The following is a 27,201-nucleotide window of genomic DNA, read 5'->3' as shown; positions in this document are numbered from 1 at the left end:
GTATACAAGCAATGTGCTAATTGCATAGGCATGTCTATAACTGTTGTTTCCCTTCAACAAACTATTTTACAGATGTATTCAATCAGATTTGAGGCAGTATAGTTTGTTACGATAATTGTTTATTAGTTATCTTTTACAAGGTTATCACATTTGCTCTGTCACTTTTTAATCTAATATATGGAGTGATTCATTCAATTTTTCACTACTTAAATTCTTGTCAATCACACTCCTAGAGTCGGTATTAGATTTTGCCACTACCTTGTTTAAATACATTAGCTGGCTGCAGTCTCAATAATTCTAACTGGGTATCTGTTTGATTTCCTAAAATCAGGACACTTCTCTAACACCACAGTAATGGTAAACTAGGGGAGATATCCCTGAAATAACTGTTGGGTCAACTTTCTAACAACCAGAAATCTTTCAATTTGGGATGATCCCAGCAAATATTAAGATGATCCCCCTAAACCATGGTGTTTCCTCCAGCATTTTGCTGTGAAGTCCATATCTATTTTGTTCTGAAAGGCTCTGTGCTAACATATCTAATTATAATTTTCCACAAGTGTTATCCCCAGGAGAGGGAACTTGCAACTTGTAATAATGGTGAAAATAATCTCATAAACTAAATGTGCATCTGTTGCTTTCCAGTAATCTCCTGTTGGTAACTGCATGGAGCACACTGAATGGATATATTCCTCTGAGTCTGTCCTAGTTTATACCGCCTCTGATACTGTTAATTTGCCTTTCATATTAGAAGATCCACCCAGCTAAAGTTATAAGTCTGTTTCCAAAACAACTCTGTCTTCTTTGGTAGTAAAGAGAAAGTAAAATTGACTTTGTTCCTGGTTTTTTAAAAAAATGTAGTTTAGCTCACTTTCTCTACCTTTGATAATGCCAGCATAAAGAATACATTTAGATAACCAGTCTAGGTGGTGGTGGTTTGAATCTTTGTGTCTGCAAACCAACAGGCGTAGATTAAATATTGTACCTATTAATTCAATATCAGTGTGCCCAAAGCTTGTTATCTGGGTCCTGGATAGAAATGTTAAGCAACAAAGTAAGCTTTCAGTGGTAGAAGCATGCCCTTAAGAAATCACCCACTGATTATATGCACATACCATCAGTGAACGTGTAGCTAGTTTTAATGTGACTTGAGGTATTGCACGTACACACATACAATGCAGAGGTGCTAGTCGTGGGATAAATTAATTTGCCATATAGCTTTGACCATCTCACCTGCACTCTTCTTATTAATCTATCTCTCTTGAGCTCCATCTAATATTCTGAATCTCTGAGCTGCCTTCAAAATAACCTATCACAAGATCTTTCCTGTTCTACCCTATCCCCCAGATTGTGTAACCTTCCCACCAAAATTAGTCTGGACTTAAACCTGGCATGAGCAATATTTGGTCCTGCATTAGTTACATGTTTAAGATTTATACGGTGGTGTCTATATACCTCCCTTCTGAGAGTGCGTGCCTGATGTTGGTAACTCAAGTACACAGTGTGAAGTCTTCAGCTGCTCTTGAATGATAGGGGCTCATGGGTGGCCGGGACTGTTCTATTTTTCTTCTGTCACACCTGGAGGTTGAACCTTTTTTTAGCAGGTACAGACCTTGCTACCCTCATCCATGTCATCTTGAGATTAGCCAGCTGTGACACACTTCACACCTTAAATCTATGTGGATAGTGCTAAATATGTCACTGTGGCTTCTCACTGGGAACACATGAGACCACCTTCGAGAAGGATTTTGACAAATTGGAGCGAATTCAGAGAAGAGCCACAAGAATGAGTAAAAGATTGGAAAATGTGAATGATAGTGAGAGACTCCAGGAGGTCAACCTATTTAGCATATCAAAGAGAAGATTAAAAGGCATCTTGATCAGTCTATGAATAACTACACGGGGAACTGAAATTTGATGATTAAGGGCTCTTCAGTGTAGCAGACAAAAACATAACAAGATGCAATGCTGGAAGCTGAAGCTAGACAAATTGAAATTAGAAATAAGGGGTAAATTTCTAATAGGGTAATTAACCACTGGAAAAACTTAAAGATTGTAGTGGGTTCTCCATCATTGAATTTTTTTACATTATAATTAGATCTATTTCTAAAAGAGATGCTCTAGTTCAAGCACAGCAATTGAACTTGAAGCAGCAATTAATTCAGGGAAGTCTCCTGGCCTGTGTTATGCTGGAGGTCAGATGAGATACTTACAATGGTTCCTTCTAGCCTTAAAGTCTTTCTCTTTAATGCTGTGATGCTATTATGTTTTTAATAGGCTATTTTAGAGTAGTGTTAAACATATCTGTATTGAATTGTATGTGCAAGAAATTTCATTGTTTTTGTTTTGTGATCTGCTCTTTTTAAACTTCTGCATACAAACATTATGTACCTAGTTTAGTAGCCATTTTGTCCTGAGAGCTCCATGTACCAACATGAGAAATTTGGCAGGAATTATGGGATTTAGAGTATAGGGGCACAGGAAGAAAGAGCTGAGAGAAAAAAGGTGCAGTACACAGAAAGCAAAGGCTCCTCAATTTCAGAGCTACATTTTCCACTACTCCAAGTCTTGCACAGTTACATTTGTGGCTTCACAAGTAGAGAGAGATAAGAAACGGTCCTTTATAAAAATGCTCTAAAAATATCTTATGATTTAATAACGTGTCGGCAGAATTTACAGAATCATAAAAATGTAGGGCTGGAAGGAACCTTGAGAGGTCATCTAGTCCAGTGGCTCTCAACCTTTCCAGGCTACTGTACCCCTTTCAGGAGTCTGACCTGTCTTGTGTACACCAAGTTTCACCTCATTTAAATAACTACTTGCTTACAAAGTCTGACATAAAAATACAAAAGTGTCACAGCACACTGTTACTGACAAATTGCTTATTTTCTAATCTTCACCATATAATTATAAAATAAATCAATTGGAATATAAATATTATACTTACATTTCAATGTAGGTACATAGAGCAGAATAAACAAGTTGTTGTCTGTATGAAATTTTTGGTTTGTACTGACCTTGCTAGTGCTTTTTATATAGCCATTGTAAAACTAGACACATCTAGATGGGTTCATGTACCCCTGGTTGAGAACCACTGATCTAGTCCAGCCCCCTGCATTGAGGCAGGACCATGTATACCTAAGACCATTCTTGACAGGTGTTTGTCTAACCCAGGGGTCGGCAACCTTTCAGAAGTGGTGTGCCGAGTCTTCATTTATTCACTCTAATTTAAGGTTTCGCGTGCCAGTAATACATTTTAATGTTTTTAGAAGGTCTCTTTCTATAAGTCTATGATATATAACTAAACTATTGTATGTAAAATAAGGTTTTTAAAATGTTTAAGAAGCTTCATTTAAAATTAAATTAAAATGCAGAGCCCCCCAGACCAGTGGCCAGGACCCGGGCAGTGAGAGTGCCACTGAAAATCAGCTTGTGTGCCGCCTTTGGCACCCATGCCATAGGTTGCCTACCCCTGATCTAACCTGTTCTTAAAAACCTCTGACAGCGATTCCACAATCTCCCATGGAAACCTGTTCCAGTGCTTAACTATCCTTTTATAGTTAAAAGATTTTTTTCCCTAATATTCAGCTTAAATCTTTTGCTGCAGATTAAACTGATTACTACTTGTCCTACCTTCAGTGCACAAGGAGATCAGTTGTTCTCCATACTCTTTATTACAGTCCTTAACATATTTGAAGACTATCAGGTCTGCCCTCAAGTTGTCTTTTCTGAAGATTAAACGTGCTCAGTTTTTTTAACCTGTCCTTATAGATCAGGTTTTCTAAACCTTTTATCACTTTTGTTCTCCTCCTCTGGACTCTCTCCAATTTGTCCACATCTTTCCTAAAGTGTGGTGCCCAGGGATCGGTAACTGATTAAAAGATCGGAAACAAAGGGTAGGAATAAATGGTCAGTTTTCAGAATGGAGAGAGGTAAATAGTGGTGGTCTCCAGGGGTCTGTACTGGGCCTAGTCCTGTTCAACATATTCATAAATGATCTGGAAAAAGGGGTAAACAGTAATTGGCAAAATTGGCAGATGATATGAAACTACTCAAGATACTTAAGTCCCAAACAGACTGCAAAGAGCTACAAAAGGATCTCACAAAACTGGGTGACTGGACAACAAAATGGCAGATGAAATTCAATGTTGATAAATGCAAAGTAATGCACATTGGAAAACATAATCCCGACTATACATATGAAAATTATGGGGTCTAAATTAGCAGTTACCACTCAAGAAAGAGATCTTGGAGTCATTGTGGATAGTTCTCTGAAAACATCCACTCAATGTGCAGTGGCAGGCAAAACAGCGAACAGAATGTTGGGAATCATTAAGAAAGGGACATATGATAAGACAAAAATATCATATTGCCTCTATATATAAATCCACGGTACGCCCACATCTTGAATACTGCGTGCAGATGTGGTCGCCCCATCTCAAAAAAGTTATACTGGAATTGGAAAAGGTTCAGAAAAGGGCAACAAAAATGATTAGGGGTATGGAATGGCTTCCATATGAGGCGAGATTAATAAGATTGGGACTTTTCAGCTTGGAAAAGAGATGACTAAGGGCGAATATGATTTAGGTCTATAAAATCATGACTGGTGTGGAGAAAGTAAATAAGGAAGTGTTATTTACGCTTTCTCATGACACAAGAACTAGGGGTCACCAAATGAAATTAATAGGCAGAGGTTTAAAACAAATAAAAGGAAGTATTTTTTTCACACAATGCACTATCAATCTGTGGAACTCCTTGCCAGAGGATGTTGTGAAGGCCAAGATTGTAACAGGGTTCAAAAAAGAACTAGATAAGTTCATGGAGGATAGGTCCATCACTAGCTATTAGCCAGGATGGGCAGGGATGGTGTCCCTAGCCTCTGCTTTCCAGAAGCTGGGAATGGATGATGGAATGGATGACTTGATTACCTGTTCTGTTCATTCCCTCTGGGTCACTTGGCATTGGCCACTTTCAGAAGACAGGATACTGGGCTAGATGGATCTTTGGTCTGACCCAGTATGGCTGTTCTTATGCCTAATTCGGCTCTTCATTGAACAGGCCGCCTGTATTATTATAGCTGTATTTTACTTGGTTTTATACATTCTGTAGCATTTCATGAACAGCGCTGTAGCTCTGTTTCAGATGACACTTTAATTCCAGTCCTTTATATTAGTGTCTTCTACCTGTTGGAAAATTTTGCTTTGTGGATGGACATTTCTCAGCCAAGTGAGGAAACTTCTTGGAATTTTTTTTTTTTTTTTTTAAGAAAAATTGTTGAGCCATTTTTGAGATTTTCAAAGAATGGGTGGGGTGGGGAATCAGCTACTAAATACTGTTCAGATGTTGTTTCCCTTTCAGCTTGAATAGCAGATAATGCATACATTTTTAGAATTTTACATTTGACATGTACATAGTTTTCCCTCTTATTCTTACCTTTAATGTTAACTACCATTCTTGCACTGAGATGATAAAGCTATACATATATTTCTGATATGTTATCATTCCTTTATTTCCAGTCCATGCTATGGCTTTGTCTTAATTTCCTCTTGCCCCAGGGAAGTGCTTTCTTGTTTCAAGACAATAAATGAATGATCATCTTCAAAAATAATTCTGCTTCCTTGACCCTTTTCCCCCCCTCCCTTTTGTTTCTACTAACTGTAACCTTGTTCGCTTTGTTCTTGTACTCTTCTCACGTCTGCCCTGTTTGTAAAACAGTCTGTCAACACCTCTCCTTCTCTCCATTGCCTCAATTTCCACCTCTGCTGAAATCTTGAGCTAGGGCTTATTTTTCTGTTGCCTTTGCTATTAATCTCCCTTCTCAATGGTCTCTCTGAGTCTCAGCTCTCCAGACTCCAGCATGCTCTGAATGATGATGCCTGCTTCCTCAGACTTCCTCCTAAAAAAGCAGAACAACCTTAGCCTCCCTCATTAGCTCCCCATCTACTGTCAGCTCTGATTCAGAACTACCTTACTTTTAAATAAGAGCTGCCTATTTAATGCATCTCTGTCTCTGTCCAGTCCCTACTTGCTGACTTAGTTCCAATAGAATTGGCTTCTTCTCCGACCTTCCATAAAATCTCACTAATGTTGACAGGTATTATTCCTGTCTTGCTACCTCATTGACTTCCCATCTCCTTCCAAACCATGGCTGAAAACATCTTTACTCTTTTGTCTGTGCATCCAAACTGCTCTTTTCCTCTCCTACTATGTAACTCTGCAATTGTAATTGTGTATTGTAACTTTGTAAAGTTGTATCATACCTTTCATAGAAAATATTTTTGTTTGTATTGTCACACATGCATCATTTTGAGCTCTTAAATTATGCACCATATAATAACAATAATATCCTACTTATACAAAGCAAACAAGTTAAGGTTATGGAAATTACAACCATGGCTTTGCAGAGAGCTGTTTCTATTGAAAAGTCTTATTCATTATGTTGAACACACTAATGACTATGGGGGGTGGGGGGGAGAGGAGGAGGGGTGTCTTCCTGCTTTTAATTAAATATAATTTGGTTTCTGCTTTTAAGACACTTTTGATTATACACTGCTTAGATTTAATAGGCCATCTGTTCCAGTGAGAATAACCTCTATTCTAGTTTGTTCTGTGTTCAAAAGCGTTATAATTTTAGAGTCCTGTCCTGCAAATATATCCTCATGTACAGTCCTTCATTCCAGCCTGGAGCCCATCGAAATTCGTGAGTCTCTGCACAGGAACATGTTTTTGAAAGAGAGATGAATCTAAGTTGTAAAGATTGGATTTCAGCCTAAACTTTCCTAGTATTTAGGGCATGTTTGGAAGCAGGATTATCTGTTGACCTATGATTAGGGATTTTGGTTTGGGTGTATCTTTAGCTGGAATACATCTGTAGTGTCAAAGAACTCAGCAGTCAGTTATATAGAAATATTGTCATGACAGGAATAAATCAGTGGAAACAAATGCAATGTAACACTCCCCCCCCCCCCCTTCTCAAGTAGCAAGTCAGTAATTGGAATCATTGGTAGATTCCTCTACTCGCAGCAGTTCTCAAACTTCATTGCACCGTGAACTCCTTCTGACAATGAAAATTACTACATGACCCCAGGAGGGGGACCAAAGCCTCAGCCCCTCTGTCTCCCCCACCCAGGAAAAGCCAAAGCCTGAGCCCCACCACCCTGGGCGGGGACCAAAGTCGAAGCCCAAGAGCTTCAGCCTTATGGCAGTGGGGGGGGGGTGCCTGTAACCTGAAACCTGAGCCCTGCCACCCAGGTCTGAAGCCCTCAGGCTTCAGCCCCAGGCCATGGGGCTTGGGCTTCAGCTTTGGCCCTAGGCAGTGGGGCTCAGGCTTTGGTCCCGGACCCCAGAAAGTCTAAACGCCAGCCCTAGAGACGCAATTAAAATGGGGTCACCACCCACTTTGGGGTCCCAACCCGCAGTTTGAGAACCGCTGCTCCAGGGGTTTTGGTGAGGAACAGCTCATGCATATATTTTCATGTACAAATGCATATGTTCCGGAGGCATAATTTTGTAATGGTGCTACAAATCTTTTCAGATTAAGTCACCGAGGTCATGGTTAGGATTTTTCTAGCAAGAATGCAATTTCATAATTGGGTATAGCTAGGTAGCAGAATAAATGTTGTGCTCTAAAAAGCAGTGGGTTGTATGAAATGAGGAAACAATAATTATTTCTGTTTTGTTTAGTTACATGGAAGGATATTTAAATCAAACTGTAACTTTTACATTTATAATAGCAATAATCATCCCTTTCTCAGATGTTCTCTACCTGTCAGATAATTGTCTTCTAGGACTTGAGGAAAAGCTAAGGATATTTCTCCCCTAATAGATTATTGTGCAACAGATGAAAGGCCTCATTCCTGATAGATACTCTGTGCTCTCAGCTTCTGTAGGAATTGAGGGTGCTCAGCATTTCATAAGATCAGGCCCAAAGTTTCCTAAATGGGTCACTATTGCTTAAATGCCCCTCTGCCTGGAGTTGAGTAGAATGATAAATCCATGTAAGAGCTGACATTTTATTTCAATATGAAACTAAATATGTTTTTAATCTTTTTAAAAGTACAAATTCTGTCTTCTTTAAATTTCTGGCTTTAAATCACATGATGGTTTTCTGGTAATCTAACCTAAAGCCAACTAATGGAACAATTTTCAGATGCCTAGTCACCTGGTTTAATATCCCCACTAGTGATAAAAGACGTTTAATCTTTTCCTTACCTAATGTAAAATCTGACTGGTTTACATACTCTCTGGATGAGTAAACCATCAGATAAAATCTTTTCAGAAAGTTGAATAAATATTTTCCACTGGACAGGTTCCAGACTCTACTCCCCTCTGCACATCACACTCAGACAGGACAGTGCAGATTAGCTGAGATGTTGTTGCCAGGGAGGCTAGGAGATTTATTGGATTGCAAAACGTACTCGTGATTTTAAAAAGGAGAGGTTAGAGGCAACTGAACTACTCTAACCTTTAAATAATTCCTGTAATATATTTTGTAAAAACAAAATGAAGCTTTAATAAGTAATGTACTTTCTGGTTTTAAATTGCTGGCCCACTTTTATCTGCAATCAATTAATGTTTAGTAGAAGACAATATTTTTTTCTTTTATTATAGCTCTACCATGTAACTGGTGTTCTGGCAGTCACACAAAATGGCTCTGTAAACCTTAATTCAGTATAATCTGTATAGTTAAATAGTGTCAGAAAATATTCAGATTCTGTATTTCAAAGTACAAAAAGTGCCTATGGAGTGTAGTGGTGACCAAAGGCCACAGAGTGTTTTAATTTTTTTTCTCAAAATGTCAAAGTTCTTCAGCTAAAGGCGGGAGTTCCACAGCCCGTATCAATGTGCCAGTTGCTGATGGGGCAGTCTTCATCAAACATGATGGGACTGTTAATTGGTGTAAATGGATACTAAATTGGTGGGCCGCAAATCTGGGGCCAGTGAGGTATGTGGTACAGGGGGTCCCCAGTATACGTCGGGTTGCATTCTTGAAAAGGGCAACGGATACTGAGGAATTTTCCCCCCTAAGAAATAACGGCCCGTTGCAGAGGACAGCTTGAAAATGTAACCCCAAAGACTCAAAATCCAGAAAGCAAATAAAAAGGAGCCAATATGTATTCTTTTTCATTAAATCTCATGATTCCGGGGCCTCGCTCAGGACTTTTGAATACTTGGAGTTGGCAGCTGGCAATACTGTGCCTGTCTAATTCAGTTGTGCACAGCTGGACCTACATATTTGGAGAGGACGTATGAGAATTATCTAGACTGAAGCCCTAGTTTCCCCCACCTGCATGACATCCTGGTCAAGTAGTGGGAACCCAGCTCCAGCAATAGCCACTTCCTGTTCATATCCATCATCTCCATTGCTTCAAAAGAAGAATGTAATTTTCTCAGCCTTCTGCAGCACTGCCACAGCCCAGAGGAACAACTTCTTTGGACTCCTCTCAGTCCAGCTTGTCCTTTTCCAGGACACTCTGGGTGCTAGGCAGCTGCCAATGTTAGCACTGTGCTGCTGATTTTACCTCTCCTTTGGAATTTGCTGCTCCAGTGTTTGTTAGCTTGGCAATGCAGCATGAAGGTCATCTGTCAGGTTTTTGTCTGATGGGAAGAGTGTTTTGTTTGACACTGATTTAATTGCATCTGTTTTTTTATATTTTGACCATGCCCCTGGAAGTGTCAATAGGGGAGTTTAATAAATTGGAAAATAAACTTTTCTTGAGACAGATGAAGGGCGTGCCTTTTCCTTCCAATTGTTTTTATATGAATAAAAATGTCATAGTTTCCCTAACTTGCAGCATTCTAAAAACACAAAAGGAATACCTAATCGGAATGCATTTTAGTTTGTTTTCCATTATGCTTTTTCTACTGTTTGGCACAGACAACCACCTTGCTTCTCCTCCTGTGTGCTGCCCCCCACTAATGTGAGTATAAAGCCATTACAATATTTTATATTTTGGAGGAATATCCTTCCAGAGTGTGAGATCACATTTAAAAAGAACTTCTGAGAGTCGCCCATTCTCCCAATCATACTTTGTTGTTTAAACTTCTTTTTAATAGAATTCTGTTCAGTAATGACAGTTAAACTCTACTCTGATCAGGAAAATATGCTGACAAGGAGAAGTGTTAGGTGTAATAGTCTCTCCAGAGAAGTGGTGGAAGCAGCATTGCTTAGTTCCTGTAAAACTGGATAGCACAAAACACTGGTAAACACAAAATAAGGACTTATTGCATTTGGTAGGTATATGCACTAGATGACCCAACAGATTTTTTTTTCTTCAATTCTCATCTCTAAGAAATCCAAGTTGATACTTAGTGATTCTTCAATATACCTCATTCAGAGTAACTATAGATTCCAAGTATTCCATTTGGATCCTTATCTGAAACCCAACTACATTTATCCAGCCTTTTAGAAGTTCTTCCCTGACATCAACCTCACCCTAGTCAGTCTTCCAATGCTCTTTCAGTTTTCTCCAGCTGACTTTCTCTTCTCTGGATCATATGGATCTGTTTAGCTATCCTGAATCTGGAGTATAATTATCTGTGACAATGTCAGACTCCACTGAGCATCACTCTGCCTCCAGGAATGAGACTATTTAAATGTGACTGACAGGAAAATAATGATGGTTTATTAGTAAGAGAAAACTTTTCTTGGAATGTTCTTAGACTATGTTTGTTTTTTAAAAAAAGGAAGAATATTGCTCAGTGTCCTATTACCTTCAGTCAGAATGAGGTCACCTGCTGGCAAAAAATCTTTTAAGGAATTAATTTAGAGATTGACCACTCTGTGCCTGTCTCTGACTAAGAGAGAGAAATATGCATGAGTGGAGGATAGATAATACAAATCATTGAACTACAGCAACTATTCCCTTTAAAAAAAACTCATCCTAATAGTGCAGAAGGCAAGGGAATTTTTGTCTTGCTGACTCAGTATAAAAAGTCTGAGTGAGAGTGGGAGAGAATGCTTTAATATGACTTGTCTAGCACAGACCTGCTGTCTTCAGGAGGCATCTTACTTTCTGCCAGAAAGTGATTCTGCTCCCAGGTCAAGTTTTGTGCTGAGTAACTCAGTCTGGTTGAGGGCCAAGATTAGTGACCTTGGAGTTTTTCTACATGGGCCAAAGCTGTGACTATTCTGTGCTGAGTTGAGCCTTAATTGAATAAGAGGCCAATAATTACGCAGCTGTCCTTGCTCATTAAGGGCCAGATTGTAAACCTATGACTGCCACTGGGGAGCAGTTACTGACACGAGTAATCCCATTGGTGGGACTACTCATGTGGCAAATAACTACCCACCACTAGGAGTTGACAGTTTACAATCTGGCCCCAAATGATTAATGCCCTAATTGAGCACAGCATTTAAATACTTTAATATTTTGCTGAATCAGGGCTTTAGTGTATAAGCTAAAACAGCCATTGTGGTATATTTTTAAAAACTGTGCTGAAATTGTAGCTTGTCACTTTAAATTTCAGAGGTTTTCCTGGTCCTACTTGCAGGCTACAGGGCTCTGTTGAGAAGCGAACAATCTGGGCATAGTAGCAGTGAATCTGCAGCCAGCCTAGAGTAAGGTGGATTGAGTTGTGCCTCTCTGTTTTAGGGAGCAGCCTGCTTTGTTTCTCTCTGTTTTGGGGATCTTGTGTGTTAACTTTGTTTCTTAGACTTCAGAATGATATGTTACTCTTTCTGGAAGGTTGCATTTGTTTTCAGGGCTTTGGAGCTGTGCTCCGGCTCCGCTCCAGCTCCGGGCTCCACGCCAAAGCCCTGTTTTGGTTTTATCTAATTTCTCTGTGCATATGCAGTGGATTTGGGGAAAATGTGTTAATAGTGTGGTATCATTATAAAAAAAAAGACCCTATATGCTGTCTATTTAGAAATACAATGCTTCCTGTATGTAATTTAGCATTTTTAACAGGCGTTGTAAGATCCCAGGGTCATCTGAATGTTGGCCCTGTGCCTCTGCACTGGCTCTGCCTCCTGGTAGAGCATCTACACTGGCAGTGCAGTTTCATCAGAACCAGGCTGCTTGAGGCTCCTTTCCCTAGAGATCCTGAGATTATGCAGACTGCAATATCACTTTTGTCTAAGCAAGCTGAATTGGAAGGGGCGGGAGGGGAAAGAATTTTTCTGCCTGTCCTGTCTCCAGAGCCTGGGCCACATGGAGAGATCTCCAGAGGGTTGAGAGAAAAGATGATTCAACAGAGAAATCACCATGTATGGATCTAGGAAACTTGTTCTGTCCCTTAATATAATATAAAAATCTCTCTAACATAAAGAGAAACTAGAGATTTGGGTGGAGGAGGGAGGGAGGGTGAACCCATCTATCTTTTTAATACAGACTATGCAAAAATACACTGCTAAAGAAAAAATCCTATTTTAATTTACACCGATTCTTGAATGTGTACATGAAAATGCTATGAGGCATGGCAGGAAGTCATTACTGTACAGTATCCCATTACCCTCTTCTCTTTTAGAGGTCTCTGATGCAGTGGTGGTAGTTTCCTGAGCTTTTGTGAAATCGGTAAAGAAAGGGAAAAAACTCCAACCATTACCAGTGTATTTGCTATTCTGTGTGTTCAGTTCATACTGCCTACACATACAATCCCTAATATATTCCAAACCCTACAGTTGTTAAAACACTTTATGCCTTTCAGTGGAAATTTGACACTTCTATACATGGTAATGGCACTCTGTCTAAAATGGATGATGCTTACTATTCTGCACTCCACAGCGATGATAATCTCTCTGCATAAGAATAGTGTATTTCTGTATAATGTGCCACACTAGACATCAGTCTATTTAAAGCAACAACAAAGTAAACGGCAGGAAATCTTGTGTTGGTAGATCAATCAGGAAATCTGTCTAAGTGATCTGTGCTGGCAGTTTTGACATGGCTGGTTGGTGTTTCTCTTGCAAAAGTGCCAATGGTGGAACATATGACCTTGTAGCTTCAGTGCTTCCGGGTCAAGTGGAGATTGTTATCATGCTCTTTGTGCCATCCGTGGTTAAAGTAGATGGAAACAAGGAGTTCCCATTGCACCATCCAGAATGGGGGAGAGGAGTTGTGGTGAGGAACTGCTTAGCTAATCCAGGCAAAGAAGGGAGAGCTTTCTTCTGCTTTTAGGAGAGGAGGGGAATCTGCATTCCCTACTGCTTTCCTATACTTCAACCCCTGTGCATCGTGTGATGGCACATTGTTTATCATGTGACATGTTCCCAGGTTCACACTTAGTTCAAGATGATGCATACTAAATTTTTCTCTTTGGTCCCTGTCTGTCAGCTCAACAGCAATGATGGGGCCGAATGAAGTGTTTTTCACCATTTTCTATCTTGTACCAGTTTCTCAGCTTCGTTCATCTTTAAACATTTTTTTATGTCATTCTTCACCAACGCATCCTCTGTTTCTAGTTCCTTGCAGACTGGTATGTATTGCCACGTAGAGTATCTTTTCCCTGGTCGTTCTTGACATGTGTCCAAACCATCGCAATTATTTTGCTTGAATCTTCGGTAACAGTATTATTTCTTGCCTTAGTCGTTTTCTTATTTTCTGCAGTCTTTAAACTCTCAGTATTCCCCTCAGCCAGTTCGTTTCTGCAGTCAAAATCTCTTGTTCATCGTTTTTCTTCACACTACAGCATTCCAAGCCATGCAGCGGTATTGGCATGACAGTGGTCTTATGCTGACTCTTGGTTTTATCTAAATGTCTTTAGCCTTCCAGGTCTCGCAAAATTTTCCAAATGCAATAGTGGCTAGTCTTTTATGCTGCCTTTTTTTTTTTTGGTCATCTTCACCGTTCCCATTCTTTGATACTATTCCTCCAATGTACTCAGATTTTTCCACTTGTTCTAGTTCTTTGTTTCAGAGTTTGATCTTTACCTCTTGTTTCACAATTGCCATAATTTTTTTGTCATATTCCTGTTGATCTTCAATCCGAATTTTCTGCTTTCCTCGTTTATCTTGTCAGTTATTCTCTGTAAATTCTCCTTGGTCAATGGTGTGAAATCAATATTGTCTGTGAATCTAAGATTATGCACTGTCCTACCACATAACATCATTCTTCCCATTTCATCTCTGTGCTACAGCCGTTACTGCTTCTAGTTTCTCTCCTACAGCTGTCCTGAATCCATCTATCAGTTTTTTGTCTACTCTCACCACGCTCACTGACTCCTCCTGTAGATGTTCTCTATCAGTTTGATCAGTTTTTCAGGGATGCCATATGTTGCCGGAACTTGCTGTAACCCATTCTGCCAAATGCTACCTGTGACAGAATATACCCCTGTGTTCACACCTTACACACTAGTGTAATAATGTTTGTACAAGGTATGCCTTGTGAAGTATTGTTTAAAAACTCATAACTTGCTGATCAATAATGTGGCAAAATGCACATAGCAACATCATATGTACAGTTATGAAAATAAACTGAAATCATGACTAAAAATACATTTTTCCAGATAAGTCTGGGGAGAGGCCAACCAGTTCTGCAGAGACAAAGGGCAAGCTGGTGCCTTAACAGGTGTATGCAAGGCTGATGGGCCATTACCTGCTAAATGGTCATTTTTTGATGAGAAAGGGGGTAGTGGCAAAAATCACATCTTAGCAAAGAAACCACTTGGTGTTTCCTGTTGCCTTTCTCCCGGATGGAAATGCTTCTCAAAGGGGGGACAGGACTATCATCATCAGTGATCCCTCAATTCGAAGACTATCACCACCACGGATTTACATATGGGTCCTGAGATGACTCAGGAGTCCGACCCTGGAACCACAGATCCACCTGCAGTAGGTACAGACATTTCCGGGCGGGCCAGTTGCCTGCTGGGAGAACATTATTTCTTTTTCCTTCCTCCTCTCTCTTTTCAGCTTCAAGGGCAAGGCACTTCTCCTTGAAATGGGCCACTGCCTGATGCAGAATGTGGCGCCATTGGGGTTGGCTGGTGGCTTGCACCACCCAGCTTGTGATGTCCATATCAGTTTTCTTAAGATACACTTTCAGTGTGTCTTTGTATTGTTTCCTCTGCCCACCACGGGATCTCAGACCATGAGTGAGCTGAGAGTAGAGGACTTGTTTTGGGAGGCGAGAGTCTGGCATCTGCACACAATGTCCAACATTGGTACATGAGGATCATTGCTTCAATGCTGGTGATGTTGGCTTCAGTGAGGATGCTGGCGTTAGTGCAGCGATCTTCCCATTTGATGCAAAGGATCTTCCAAAGGCATCGTTGGTGCCTTTCCAGACTCTTGAGATGCTGTTGATAGGTCACCCAGGTTTTGCATTCATAAAGAAGTGTAGGAATAACAACTGTCATAGAGACCTGGATCTTGGTGTCCTGCTGAAGGTCACAGTCCGTGAAAACGCGTTGGAGCAATTTCCCAAAGGAAGCACTTGCACACTCACTCCAGGCATTGGCACCTTCTTGACTCTTTTTGTTAGAGCTCGATATTGGAAGGATGTACGCATCACGAGGCCCATGCATGGAAACGATGACTGTTGGACAGAGCATCACCTTGTTAGATCTATCATGAATTTCCTGATTGACTCAAGGCATCACAAGCAGGCAAAATCAGTATGAAAGAAATTCAGCGTCAAGTCCCTTGAAGATGTAGTGACTTGGGAGAAACTTCAGCAGCCTCTCCAAGAGAGGATTGCTGCTACGCCTACAGCTGATGATGAAAATTTCTGGAAGGGATTAAAGCCTGCCATTCTCTCGGCATGTGCTGAGTCCATTGGCTATGTCACCTGCCATCACCAAAGTGGGGGACACAAGGCTATAAAAAGTAAAAGCTGACACTTCTCTCTCTCCCTGTCTTTCTGACATCACACCTAAGAAGACAAAGGAAGTGGCTATTGGACCCTGGTGGGAGGTCCTGACCTAAAGAGTTTGGTTAAGTAAGACTGCTGAAAGCATGTGGTGAGAAACTTTTGCTTTGACTCTAATATAGTTTGTTAGGCACCAGTAAGCGTTTTTCCTTGTAACCATTTCTGACTTTTATGCCTGTTACTTGTACTCCCTTACAATCTCTCTCTTTGTAGCTAGTAAACTTGTTTTATTGTTTTACCTAATCCAGTGTGTTCAAACTGAAGTGTCTGAGTAACTCCACTTGGTATAACACATTGTGTTTCCTCTTCCACCAGCGCTGTGATGGTTTTTGTGCACCGCTTCCTTGTATTCTCTCCTGATATCTAGCTCTTTCAATTTGTCCATGTCATAGATCTTAGTGCTTGACACTTTCTCAATTGCTCTGAGCCTCAACCTCGTGGATGCCAGCACTAACTTATGATCTGATCTGATATTGGCTGCTAATGATCTGCATGACAACACATTTGATTTCCATCTGTGATTCACAAGTACAGTCTATCATCTTCTTCATTTTCCCATCAGGTGATATCCATGTCTGCTTCCTCTGAATCTTTTTTTAGTTGAAATAGTATGTATGTTGTTGCCAGGTTGATGCATAGGCTACTAAATTTCTACCTTTCTCCTCTTTTTTGTTTTCTTCATGTAGTCAAAATCTGCCTATGCTCCAGCCCAGGAATTTCAGTCTGTTCCTACTTTTGCATTTAAAAACTTCCATCAATAACTGGTCTTGTCTTGAAACTGCTTGCATTGGTGGTTTGTGGTGTGTGGGTTGGTTTTTTTTTTTTTTGTAGGGCATTATAAAATTAGTCAATTTCTTATTTGTGCACTGCTGAGGTCATTACATATACTTGAACTATTGTAACTTCACTGGATTTGATTTGGAATCTCACCTTCAGCATACAAGATGATATCAAATTAGATGCCCTAAGAGTCTTGCTTTGCTTTGGCTATAGTACCATGCAACTCTGTCCTGCTGTCCACAATATTCTCTTCCTGGGGTCAGTATCTTATTTTCATCAGGGTAGAATTCTCCGTTGCCTTCCCATCCCATTTTACATAGATTGATTTCCCCCTCCCTCCCCCCCAATATCTTTTCAACTTGTATGTCATTACTGCAAGTTCTCCAGCATGGTACATTCTTACATTCCATGTTCCAATACATGACTTATCCTTCATGTTCGTCATGTAGTTCCCTGTTCTCTGTGTGTTTTTCTAATCACATAACTTCCCCCCCCATCAGTTCTTGAGTACAGACTGTTGACATGGTTGTCTTTGCAATGACAGAGGCGCATGCTCTTCTTTCTTTCCATTTTTCATTTGTTTTTAGGGTCCAATATTTGCTAAGTGTTTGACCCATGATTCCTTTGCTTTGTGTCTCACCAGTGTATCGTAATCCATCTGCAACACTGATTGAACCTATCCGCATGCTTGCTCTAGCACTGTTTCTACCAATGTTACTCTTTGAAAGTTGCTTTGCTGTAGTGCATGAAGTTTTCTAACTTCATATACTAACTAATTCCATTTGCATTAAGTTGCTGCCTTTTTAATCTTTAATTTATTTTAAAAATATCAAAACAATAAAATCTGAACACAGTCAGTTGGCAGAGCAAAACAAAAAAGCAAGAGATTCGGTATCACAGAGGAACTGTAGGTTCAGAATACTGCTAGAATTTCTGGAAAACTGTTTCCCCTCACAAAATACAAAAGTGTTACTGAATCTGATTAAAGAATATAAGCAATATTTATCAGGATGGTGTTCCAGTAAGATAATAACCAACACAGCATGCTATGGGGAAGCAGAGAAGTGAAATAAATATAAATGTCACTTCAGTCACGTATATAGTCGAAGTGGAAATAAAGTATAAGCTTGTAAAAGCAAGGCTCATTTCCCATTAGAATAATTTACTATGGAAGTGGTGGATTCTCAATCACTTGAAGTCTTTAAATCAAGATTTTACATCTTTGTAAAAGATATGCTTTCGCACAACCAGACATTATAGGTCTGATGCAGGAATTACTGGGTGAAATTGTTCTATGGCATGTGTTATGGAAGAAGTCAGCCTAGATGATATTGATTTATTTCTGGCCTTAAACTCCTGTGAATAGGGGCTGATCCAAAGTCCACTGGAAAGAGTCCCGTTGACTGCATTGAGCTTTGAATTAAGCCCGTACTAAGATCATGAAAGTAACATTCCATTCTGTTTAAATCCCAGGCAAGCCACTATATTTCATAAATCTCCAGGTTTAAAGCTTGAAGTAGCTTTTTCCTCCAGCTGTATGAGACCCCTCCAGGAAGGGGACTGTGTCTTCTAGGTTTGCCAGTCTTTGGATTGTTCTAGAAGTTGTAGAATTTGGGTGAAGGAAGGGTAACCTTTTGGAGGACTGGGAAGAGGAGGTTACTGGACTACACTGCAACACTTCCCCCCCCCCCCAAACCACAGCTCTTTTTAAAACAAAGTTTTTGTTTTTTTATTTCAAAATGACTAGATTTGGGGTAGGCCCCTTTTGCAGGGCACCTGGAATGTATCAAATCACTTCTGGGGCCATACCCCTGCTTTATGTAACTATATGGATTTAAAATCAGAAAGTGTGGCTACTGGAAGGGCATTGCCAACCACTAACAAGGTGCCAGAATGGAGGGCTACCTGTCATCTTTACTAGCTACTGGATAGTGCATAAATCAATATTACTTACTGCTTTTAGATTTTTTTTTAAAATAGAGTTTTTGTCAGACTGTTTTAGACAGTAACTGCCAGATCAACCTGTTAAGATTGTGGCGCAATGGTGTGTATACTGATTATTGTGGATCTGCAACAAAAAAAAGTGTAATCTGGTAATTTCCCCCATGCATTCCCTTTCCCTCCACCACTCTCTTCTCTCTAGACCTCATTGCTTTTAGGTGCTATTTCACCAGAAAATGTGTGTGCTTACATGTGTGATCACATGTAGAAATGAATTCTACAATCTACTGCTTTCTGTAACAGCAAATGCTTTATAGAACAGACTATATATAATCTGTTCGCTCAGACTCAGTGGTCCATCAAAGAGAAGCAGATGTTCTCCACTGTCCATCTGCCACTTTGTAGGCTTCTAAGATAAGTCAGTCAGAATTCAAACCAGTACCATGTAATGTCTTGTAAACCCAAAGAAGAGGGAACCGGCAACAGGGTTATAAAAGAAGAGATGGCTATATATATCCTGAAGCAATTTTTTGCTGCTCCCTTCAATAAAGATTTAAACCAGTGTGTGCACTAATTGATCTCTTCATAGATGCTCCCAGGAAAGTGAGAATTTTCTTCTCTAACATTTCCTGGTCCTTAGATGACATATTTGGGTGTGCAAGAATAGATTTAGGAGTCTACATTTAGGTTCCCATTTGTGAAAATAGTGACCTTAATTGAGAGGTGAAGAATTTCTGGGTAGACCTAGTGACTTCCAGACTTATCAAGATAAGAGAGATTTTTTTTAAACTACTTAATAAAACAAGCTTTTTTTTAATCTCTGCCCTTGTTTTCTTATAACCTGCTTTTCTTTATTCTTTTTTTCCTCAGCTCTTATTCATTTTTCCTTTGTATTCACCAAATACTCAGTTTCCCCTAACTTTAACCCTTTTCTTTTCTTGCTGTCTTTTGATTGTGTATTTACTGAAATTTCATCTATGGCCTTCAAAAACTAAATAAAATTATATTTTAGCTTTAGAGCTAGGCAGCCTCCCTTGCTTTCCTCTCTTTTTGGGGGGTGGAGGGAGGGAGAGGGCTGAGATACATGTCTGCCTCGGTATCTTCATCAGCTAACCTAATATGGACAATTTAGGATGAGCCCATATATGTACTAAAGTGGGTTGGTTTTTTTTTTTTTAAATTGGTTGTAAAATTAAAGAATATATTTAGCAATAGCTTGTATTTAGCGTAAAGAAATATAAGCTGGCAAGGAAAACTGATGTCAAGGACTAACCCTTCTGGTACCATGACTGATCAGACTGGCTATATGCTCAAGGTATGCTACATGGCTCAAATATCAATGCCTGGACATTTTATTTTGAAAACAGGAGCAAAGAAAGGATGAAAAGAGGTAAGTGATCCTAGTTCAATGATGGAAATGACTTGAAACAGAAAAGTATGAATTTAAAAATATGAGGAGAAGAAAAGGTTTATTGGTTGTAATGACATAATTGTTCCGTTCAAGGACATGATCTTAACAACCTTTCCTTCCATGAGTAATATGTGAGCTAATGTAAATAGTCCCAGTGGGCCTACTTACAGATACTTGCTGTAAAGATTACTCACTGGAGAAAAGGCAACAGTAGAAGGCCCTATATATCAATCAGATCATATTCACCAAACAGTAGCGTGAGCCGAGCAGACACAACATCCTCCATTCAGGCTAAAATATGTATTGAAATTGCATCAAATGGAAAAACTAACCTATGTGGTTAGGGCTATGTCACTGAATTCACTTTGCTAGCTTGATCAATTAAGCTTGTATCAGATACAGAAGCCTTGAAGCCAACAGCAAATGCTTCAGTCAGATTTATCAAGTTTTTAAGCATCAGTCAAAACACTCAGGGATGACTTAAACACCTTAAAATATTCATGAGGATGAATGTTATTAATTCCAAAGTGTTGAATTTATACCACCTAAAGTTTTTTACATATATTACATATACTGACTGGAAAATATAAATAATTGCACTTTCTTGTAATGCAAATGTAAATAAATAAATGCCACCATTAAAGCATTGAACCTTTCTGCTACTTAACAGTAATCAGTACAAGATAGACAGACACACACAGTCTTCTGGTTCTTGTTCAGGTTTCAGAGCCATGAGGGGCTATTTTCATATGAGCGTGTAGATCAGGGATCTCAGACTCCCGGCCCGTGGGCCATCTGTGGCCCGCGAGCCTCCCCAACATGGCCCACAGGCCCCAGCAGTTTTGGGCCAAGTCTCTTCCTTGGCCCCACCTGCTGCCCCCAGGCGCTCCCCCCTCAGGGATCCCAGCAGCGCAGTGGAGCTGAGCAGTGTCTGCTTGCTCACTCCAGTGCCTGCCGGCCTCTCCCTGCGGCCCAGGGATGGGACTGGGGCTGTGCCTCTGCATGCTGCGCCCACCCTGAGCGCCTCTGTGGCCAGTGGGATGCTGCGGGGGGAGGGAGGGTTGCCTGGGGGCAGAAGCACATGGAGGCCCCTCAGCCCACCCCAGTTTGGAGCCCCAGGTAAGTGCCCCTCCCAGAGCCTGAACCCAAACTCCCTTCCAGAGCTTGCACCCCTTTCCCCTTCACACACCCCTCCCGCCCCAAACTCCCTCCCAGAGCCTGCACCCCCAGACCCTCTCCCCCACCTTATAATATCTTCTCAACTCTGAGTGCAAGTATTGGTAGCATTTTATTGTCAGGACACATCTGTGTGTCCTTTTCTAGCACCCAAAATGTTCTGTCTGCCAGCAAATTGGATTTTAAAAAAGCATTAAAAATTCTTTGAAATCTCTTGTTCAGAAAGGACTCCTTGTGGCAAGCAGGTCGAACTTGTACATCCTCCTGCTGTGAATTCTCAAGCGACAAAGGGATGAAAGAGAACCTGCCTCTTGTACTGCACTATAGCTGTACCTGCAGTTCCCAGACATACAGAGCATGCACTGCAATGCGTGTTAGTCAAGTTATTTTAAACTCTCTCTGAATTTTAACAGTTTAATTATTTTTTTAGCAACTTCTGGAAAAAGTAACTGTGCAATATAACGTTACTTTGGGGATTGAATCCCCCATTTGAAGGCATCCAAATAACATAGCAGTGGGCACCTAATGATACTTCTGATAACTATGTACAGGAAATTAATGGATGAAACCCACATAAACAGTAACAGGAGTTATCAGTGTACATTTTCCCCTACAAGCACTCGCAATGAGAGAATAAATTCCTTAGAACAAGGGCAGGATGAATGATTTCCTTCAGCAAGAAGCTGGCCATGCTCTGAGACCGTTCTTGAACCAGCAATAGCGGTAGGAGAAATAGAGGCTTTCCTTGCCAACCATTATTTCCTTTGAGGTCAAGGCAAATCTTTCCTATCAGGACCATGGATCACCGTTGGAGGATAATGAAAAAAGTTTGCTTGCCGATGGCAATAGGGAAGGACACTGTGCTGTCACTTTATTGATGGCTGAGTATAGTAGGGATATTGCAATTGTTTTATGGCCTCACTGTTGACAGTGGTGGCTGTCAAATGTTCTTTCCCTTGCCTTTGCCCTTACAGGTAACTTATACTGAAAGATTGTGCTGGATGAAGCTGGAGTGAATTTAATTTATAATTTGCACAAGCTATGGATGTGGTACAGTAATTCTGATTGTATTGAATATATTTTCTCTATGACAAGTAGAGTGCCAGAAGAGACAACGCAAGAGGAAGGTTTAATTGCTAGAAAGATGTCGTCTGGTTACATGGCTCTTATGTAGCATTTACTCAGAATAAATGGTCCTATTCAAAACTACTTGTCATTGCCTCCTTTTTCTCCCTCTCCTTTAGTGTCTATTCCCTTATTCTACCAACACAGGTTTCATTTTCCGTTGTGCCATCAAGCGGTGTTTAGGCCATTAGGCAGCGATGTGTCTTCCTCTGATAAATAACCTCCTTTAGGACGTTTTTTAAAAAAATGTGTGCACACAAGTGATATCTGCTCAGGAACTTTATGGTGGTGATTACTTTGTTCAATAAAAAAAGGAATATTTACCATAGCAATATAAGAACCTTGTTGTAAATTTAGCACCTCTGAGGTCCAGGTGCAGGTAAGAAGCACACTAATATGTAATAAATATTTTTATTCTTTTAAAGGAAATATTTTCACACCACCGCACAACTTTTCTCAGAGGAAATATACCTAATGTAGCAATATACCAAACTCTTTGTATTCTTCTTTGAGTAGTGTCCCTGTGGGTGCTCCAGTTCACTTTATTTCAGGTGTGCATGGGCCTTTCAAGCCCTTGATAGGAGATTTTTCATTAGCAGTGTCCGTTTGGCCTGTGCATGTGTTCTATAGAACCTTGTGCTGCACACTGAGGGTATACAGAGCTGTGCAGGCAAACTGCCCTCAGTTCCTTCTCTACTGCCTGGGCCTGAGACAGAGCTCTTGCATGTCCACCTTGTACATGCCTCAGCGTGTTCTAAGGCTATTTTTTGTTTTGTTAGTATAGAATTAGATAGTTGTGAGAGGCTTGGTTTTTTCACTTTCCTCCCCCCCCCCTTTTTTTTTTCTGGGGTACTTTATTTGGCCTTTCTGGGCATGCCTGGCTCACCAGACTTCAAACGCTGTCTCTCTTGTCTGGAGGCTATCCCTGTCAGTGACAGCCACTCTAAGTGTATCTGTTACTCGTGAGAGTTTCATATCTCCCCAAAATGTAACTTTTTTTTCTTGCCTAGCTCTCAAATCTAGAGCACAGAAGAGTTGAGAGACCAAACTGAGGGTTTTGATGACAGAGCACTCTCTTCAACCTTCCTCAGAGTCGGTCAGGACACCCCCACCATACATCTGTCTCTGGGCAGATCCAGCACACATTCGACCTTAACCAATATCTTGCCTAAGAGCGGGAGGACTCAGGGAAAGCTGCAAAGAAGTGGAGCTCTGTCTCCCACCACAAGAAGGCCCCAATCTCCCGCTAGGTCTACAGTGTCGGAAGCTTCAACTGCTCAGCTTGGTACTGTGGAAGCAAACTACTCTTCCTCTGGTACAGCGGGGTCAGGAGATCCTGGAGCACTTGGGGAAGCATGGCTCCAGTAGGCCCCCAATGCCATCTATGAAGGACTGGGATGCCCAAGACATACACTCCTCTAGAATGGCACTATCTATATCAGGCTTACCATCTGCACTTATTTCCTTAATTACATGTTCAAGTTAACCAGATGAGCTCTGATCAGAGAAGGGGGAAAAAGTCAGATTGCATTTTGTTAGGGACCTAGTAATCTAGTCAGGCCACTGTAGATCAAATCCTCTTTCCAAAACTCAGCCCCAGTAGCTGGATAGAACACTGGGAGTCTCTCCAGAGGCAAGGGTGGAAGAATACTCTGCATAAGGTAGTGGCCCCCAAACTTTTCAGGGTTATGCCCCCCCCCACCAACCTGTCTGGGAGGGAAGGCAGACAGGGGTAAGGAGGCCGAGGCAGGGCTGGGTGTGGAACTGCAGGTTGGAGCTGGGGTTGCAGCTGGGGGCAGGGTTGGAGCAGAGCGGGGCTGGGTGACGCTTCCTCCCCACTCCCAGGGGGGCTGGCTTGGGCTTGGCCATGCCTTCCCAAATATTTCTCTGTGCCCCCTTAGGGAGGCGTGCCCCACGGTTTGGGGACCGCTGGAGTAAGGCCTTAGAACAGAAGACCCATCCTGCAGCTTTTTGCAGCAGTCTAAAGGGTTATCAGAGCGTTGAGGGGTGACAAGTGCAAAAAACTCCCTAGTTTGAGTTGATTTTTTTTCCGTCAATGTCTGCTTGTGTGTTCCTTTTATTGACCCAGCTCGAACAATGACTGTGTGACAACAGATGCATCACTGTTATGGTGGGGAGCATACATGAATGCCCTCACAACTCAGGGCAACTAGGCACCTCAGGAAACTGGTCTCCATATCAAGCTGTTGGAACTCAGGGCAGTCAGGAATGTCTGCTTTCAGTTCTAACCCGCATCAAGGGCAAGTCCATTCAGGATCATGATAGATAATGTTGATATAGAACGTGAAAGCAACAAATAGGGAGGAAGAAGATCCCTCTCCCTTGATGCCAAAGCTATAAAGTTATGGAACTGGTGTATAGCCCACTAGAGTCGGATCTCCATCATTTACCTTCCTGGAGTCCAGAATGACACAGCTGCTATGGTCAGCAGATATTTCTCCCAGGACTATGAATGGGAATTGAACTCTCAAATTCTCCATGGGACATTGCAAAGGTGGGGACTTTCACAGATGAACCTATTCACCATATTCTGCAACAAGAAGTGCCCCCCTTACTCTGCTCAAGAGGAGGCCTCAGTCACCACTCTTTTTAGGGAATGGTTTTCCCTTTCCCTGGACAAAGGGTCTCTTCTATACATTCCCTCCAATACCACTAATACTAACTGTGATAAACAAGATCAGACAGGACAAGACCTGGGTTATCCTTATAGTACTGCCCTGACTGAGACAGACTTTGTATCCTTACCTCCTTCACCTGGGTGTCCACCTGGCATTTAAGCTTCTGACTGTCCCTCATCTCCTATCCCAGAACACAGGCTGCATGCTTCAGCCCAGCCTAGGAGTCCTCCACTTCCAACCATGGTTTTATTTGGTTCCCAGTATTAGAATCCACATGTTACTAAATAGTAGAAGGGAGTTTTACTTGAATTACTTACCTTCTGAAATAGAAAGAGTTCAATCACTGGTGTCACCATCACTGCTGAGTGGCAGAATCCTCTTTGCTTTCAGCCATCTTTGATTACCTGCTAGACATGAAGAAATCAGGGGTATCCTCTAGCTCTGTTAGGGTTTATCTAGCTGCAGTAGCAACATTTCTAGTGCAGAATGAAAGGTTTTCTATCTTTGCTCACCCTATGTCCTCAAGATTTGTTAAGGATATAGGGAACCTCTACCCCCGGTTAAGGATCCTCCTACTTCTTGGGATCTCAGCTTTGTACTTGGATGCCTCCATGGGATCTCCATTGGAACCTATGGCAACGTGCTCCTTGCTTCGCTTATCTATGAAAGTAGCCTTTCTAGTAACTATCATGTCAGCTTGCAGGGCTGGGAAGATTGGGCCCTTGATGGCAGACCCTCCATTTATGGTATTTTTTTTCAAGAACAAATCTTTTTATGGCCTCACCCTAAATTCTTACCTGAAGTGCTGTCAGATTTTCATTTTAATCAGGCCATTCACCTATCAGTATTTTTTCCTAAACCACATAAATATCAGCATGAGAGCTCCTTTCGTACTTTAAATGTGAGATGGGCATTGGCCTTTTCCAAAATTTCTTGGTCCTATCTAGATAAATCACCTATGCTGTTTGCCTCCATCGCAGAAAGGTCCAAGAGGTCCACAAGCTGAGTGTATCATTGCTCACTACAATGCAGTTGGTGCTTTACCTCCCCCAAAGGATTATAGCGCACACTCTACCAGATCACAGGCAACTTCTACAGCGTTCATCAGAACATTCCAATGTCTGAGATATGCAGAGCTGCTACATGGGCCTCAGTGCCTTGGTCCACACTGGCAGATCTGATGTGGTGCTTGGTTCTGCTATACTGTCATCTTAGACTCAGTTGTGAAGATCCCTCCTCCCTGTGGGCATACTGCTCAGGAATCGCCTAAAGTGGGATACCCACAGGGACATTACTCGAAGAAGAAGAGGTTACTCACTCGCGGCAGCAGCATCCAGAGCCCCAGGCCCTTTAAATCACCACTGGAGCCCTGGGTGGTGCGGGTCAGGCAGCCTGGAGGGGCTGGCTGGGGGATGCTGACCCCCAGCCCCACCCCTGCCAGGGGCTGGAGCCGTCCCTGTCCCCCTACCAGTAAGTGTCTGGAGTTACTTTCACCCCTGGCTGTAACTGGGGGACTTCGAGATATGCCCCTCTCTGCGTGCTCCACTACCCACTCTCCTTTCCCTCTGCTTTGGATTGTTCTTTGTTGGACATTTGGCTAGAGAAAGCACTGAGGGGGGTGTGTGTGTGTGTGGCACAAGGTTGTATAGCGTTCATGCACAGGCCAAATGGAACTTGGTGCTCATGCACTGCTAATGGAAAACCTCAGATTAAAGGCTTGAGAGGTGTATGTGCACCTGAACAACTGAAGTGGCGCACCTACAGGGATGCATATCTTGAAGAACCACAGTTACTGAACAAGATGAGTTACCTCCTCTTCCCAAGCAATTGGTTTCTCAGACTGTGTCCCTTTTGTGAAAAAAATTAAGTTTAGTTGCAAGGGCGAAGATAGCAAAGGCTGAGGGTTATGTTTTTGTGTGATGGGTGAGCAGCTGCTACTTTTGTGTTCTTGGTGCTCATGCTGCTCAGGGGGTAGAGCTAAATTCAGGAAAAATAACTTCTCTACACTGGCTGCAATTCATTAAGAGAGATCATCCTGTGGCCAGAAAGGCATGTTTTTGACCTGGTGTGTAAACATACCCACTCTTCTTAGTTGGTCAAATGTGACAAACAGCCCTTCCTCTTACTAAGTGCAATTCCATTGTAGTAAAGGGTCCATGCAAGGCCTTACGCACCATTTAAACCCTGTGTTAAGGGCTCTCTGCACTCAGTATTATAATCAAACCCATTGTTTTCACTCTGAAATATGCATTGAAATCTGACATCCATCTCTGTTACTTGTATAACCCCATTTCCGTACTATCTAGACCCCTCCAAGTAT

General features: G+C 41.4%; 1 protein-coding gene and 1 long non-coding RNA gene across 4 annotated transcripts in view; one reads left to right on the top strand and one right to left on the bottom strand.

Moving 5' to 3' along the window:
- PLCXD3 (phosphatidylinositol specific phospholipase C X domain containing 3) overlaps nucleotides 1-27,201 on the top strand; it is a 126,457-nt gene that overhangs the window by 9,892 nt on the left and 89,364 nt on the right. The gene's annotated exons all lie outside the window — the stretch shown is intronic.
- Nucleotides 1-27,201, bottom strand: part of LOC120408456 — a 52,671-nt gene that overhangs the window by 16,605 nt on the left and 8,865 nt on the right. Inside the window, exons 3-4 of one of the 2 annotated variants that reach the window (XR_005600705.1) lie at nucleotides 25,199-25,288; nucleotides 5,542-5,896 (exon numbers count right to left, since the gene is read on the bottom strand). This is a non-coding gene — a long non-coding RNA (uncharacterized LOC120408456). Of the gene's footprint in view, nucleotides 1-5,541; nucleotides 5,897-25,198; nucleotides 25,289-27,201 lie in introns of those variants that run through there. The other variant, XR_005600706.1, reaches the window with a different exon arrangement.

This window comes from Mauremys reevesii, linkage group 6 (genome assembly GCF_016161935.1).
Source record: "Mauremys reevesii isolate NIE-2019 linkage group 6, ASM1616193v1, whole genome shotgun sequence".
Taxonomy (NCBI): Eukaryota; Metazoa; Chordata; order Testudines; family Geoemydidae; genus Mauremys; species Mauremys reevesii.
This window is presented reverse-complemented; position numbering and strand designations above follow the sequence as displayed.